This window comes from Rhipicephalus microplus, chromosome X, assembly GCF_043290135.1.
Source record: "Rhipicephalus microplus isolate Deutch F79 chromosome X, USDA_Rmic, whole genome shotgun sequence".
Taxonomy (NCBI): domain Eukaryota; kingdom Metazoa; phylum Arthropoda; class Arachnida; order Ixodida; family Ixodidae; genus Rhipicephalus; species Rhipicephalus microplus.
Window position 1 is genome coordinate 420,143,841 of NC_134710.1, and position 3,209 is coordinate 420,147,049.

At 43.9% G+C, this 3,209-nt stretch overlaps 1 long non-coding RNA gene across 1 annotated transcript; it reads left to right on the forward strand.

Moving 5' to 3' along the window:
* Nucleotides 1-222: 222 nt before the first annotated feature.
* On the forward strand, nt 223-2,504 carry LOC142777436 (uncharacterized). Its single transcript, XR_012888091.1, has 2 exons — nt 223-462; nt 1,885-2,504. It is a non-coding gene; the product is annotated as an uncharacterized LOC142777436 (long non-coding RNA).
* The last annotated feature ends 705 nt before the right edge of the window (nt 2,505-3,209 follow it).

Sequence of the window (3,209 nt, forward strand, 5' to 3'; positions counted from 1 at the left end):
TGGTAAGTATTAATGTGTACTATCTGGGCAGAGCACTCAGCTTTTATGCTTACATTGCAGGAGACGCAGGCTATCCCCTCAAGCCATGGCTCCTATTTCAGGTCCTTGGCAGTCAACCGTGCAACACTTCCGAAGGCCGGTACAACAAGGAGCACGCATCCATGAACAATGTTGTGTAAAGGTGTATCGCCGTGTTAAAAAGCAAGTTCCGCTGCTTGCAGCACTTTCGAACGATGCTCTACAACCCCGATCGGCAGCGCAAATCATCTATGCTTGCTTTGCTCTCCACAACATTGCGTTGCATGCAGGCGACTGGACCTTGGACGAGTATGTCGTGGACATGCCACCAGCTGAGGATGTAGATGGAGAGCCAAGGGGGAGCCATATGTTCACACCACGCAACGTGCTGCTCAGAGATGGCAGCAGCGCTGTCTTTGACCTTTTTTGAAGTACACAGGAACGGTGAGTTTTCATGTTTTCATATCCCACACATAATTTATTTACACTGATTCTAGTGCATCTAGACATGAAAGGGCTGTGTTTGCCACATTTGAATACACAAAGTACTTACTTGTGCTTCAATATGAAGCAAGGTGGCAATGTCAAAATGCTGCATTTTCTTTAAATGAAATATGCAACAGAAACACCCTTTTCCATATTAGCGATCACAGTCACAACAGACTAGATTAGAGCAAGCATATATGAGCGGCACTCTGTGCTGAATGTTGCTATCACAAAATTGTGCGAACAATGCAGCAACGTCTCAAAATTCTTTTCACCAGAACGCATAAAAATCGAGATGCTATTAGTAACATGTTGTATGAACACATGATACATAAGTCCATATCTTGTCATAGTGACTGACTACAAGCATTCAATTGTGCACGCCAGGCTTGACGAGCAATTGTGCTTGTCAAGTTGTGCTGTTTTTTCCCCATTGTCCTAAACATTGTGTGAATGTTAAAATAACATTTAATTTGAATTTACGACTGCAGTCATGCTGCAATGCTAAAAAACATGCAAATCAAGATGGCAAACAACAGGCGAGTTGTTTTGATAACATACAGCATGAATAATTCGCTCAGTTATCTCGCGGCTCCCAAACCGTACCACGTTCGAAATTTATTCCCGCAAAGAGTCGTTTACAATGAAAACTAGATGAAATCAATCGCTGGCATGTTGCTGTGATGACCATTTTCCTTTGTGAAACTGTGCGAGATGACCACTTACTAGCTTAGCGCTCCCAAACAAGATTCGGAATGTAGTTGTTGCATCTTAGCCTCATTGTGCTGAAATTAAAATAGCACAGTGAACTGCTAAACAGTGTGATGCAAAAAGATATCACATTACTACACTATGTGGTAATGCTGAATAAAAATCACAGTGAGCTAGAAAACACAGTGGGACAATACAAATATCAAAGAAACATTAACAGAAAATGTCAACTATACACTCGTGGTCTCCGTGTGAATGACTAGACACCTTTGAAATGTGGGTAAAAAACACTGCCACTGGAACAGCTCGAACATACATGAAGAAATGCATATATCGAACATAAAAAATGCTGCACTCCTTATACAAAGTAAATGCTTACCTAAATCTAGTAATATGTACTAAATGCAAACAAAAAACGAATAAAATAGAACCTGAACAGCAACACGTAAACATATAAAAAACACTAAACCAATTATGAATGATAAAAAGTTGAAAACATGGCGAAAAACAAACTAAACTATGTGTATGTCTCCCGAAGCGTATAAAATTGAACATGAACAGCAGCACCTAAACACATTGAAACCGACAAATCTATAATGAATGATGACAAGAAAAAACATTGAACACATGACGAAAAATTAAACTAAACTACGTATTCCTTTCTCGCAGAAAGCCCTCAGCCATGGCCAGTGCCCTCCTGCACCGCTGCCGCCTTCTCCTGTGCCGCTGCCACACGCCGTGCTGCAGAAGCGATGCGGGTGGTTGATTTTTCATCTCCCACAGCACCTGCGATGAATCGTCATGGTGTAAATGTTTAAGTGAGCTGCCGGTAAACCCTTAACCATCTCGTGGCTGGAAGCTGCTCCTGCTGCCAAGAATTGCAACGTACACAACAACTTCCCCTCAGTTGAAGATCAACTGGCCTGATGGCATCCTTTGAAAGTGGGAAGCTTTGTGTACAAGCTATGCCCTCCTCGTGCGGACCTACAAACATTTCTTAAAACTGCTCTTTATTAATGTCCTCAAGTGCATCTCTCACCATGAAAGAGCCCCAGGGCTAACCAACCTTTTGCCCGGCGGTTTATTATTGCAGATACCCGATACCATGCCCTCAATACAATGCATGGTTCTTGTTTACAACCCAAGTTGGTTTCAGTCATCATAATAGAACATGGAGATTGCTTATGCCCCTTATGTAAAATGTAAACAAAGGGTCTACTCACCTTGAGCACCTTGTCGCCCTGCTCAAGGTTCCAGTCCTGCACTCAATAAAGCACCAAGTTCTCAGATGCTTGCGTGTTACTGTGTCACTGCCATCTACAGCCGCTTCAGTGGCCTCCACATCCATTTCCACTGCAGCAGTGGGAAGATTCGCCTGCTGGAAAGTGTAGTAAGCATGATCTTTCAGAAAGTGGGTATTCGTTACTCTGGCTATTTTGCAACCTTAAGTACTAAACATCTGCGAAAATGTTCTGCAGCTATTCAGTGGTCATTGATGTCATGTATTACCATTTTAGTGCATGCACTTGCCCGCAGTCATTGCGTGTTTTATGATAAATTAATACCCCTTGTACTGCAAGGGCTGCAAACTGATATTTTAGTTAAACCTACCCACTTTTGATTACTTTCTCGTGTGCTTTATTCCCGTTTAACAAGGTTCTGCTAAAGGCACCCCTTCAGATATCAAACACTGTCATGGCAGTGCTCCGGAACCCGTGATACTGCGGTGGCAGAGTGCTTACCTGTAGATAGGTGAGACCAGAGACGCCACTGAAGCGTGTCATCCCAGTCAACTGTAGAACCCGGCCGCGGAAGCCAGGCAGCCAACCCCCTCCAGTTCCCCAGAAAATATACACTAATGTCACAGAACAGATTGCCCGTGCCATTCGATGGTCACTCACGTTTGTGCGTCTCTGATGGCGGCGGTGTCACGGCGGGCCTCGTGCACCGGCCTGCGCCACCAAGCCTGCCATTCCTGCGCAGGCACTTCATGG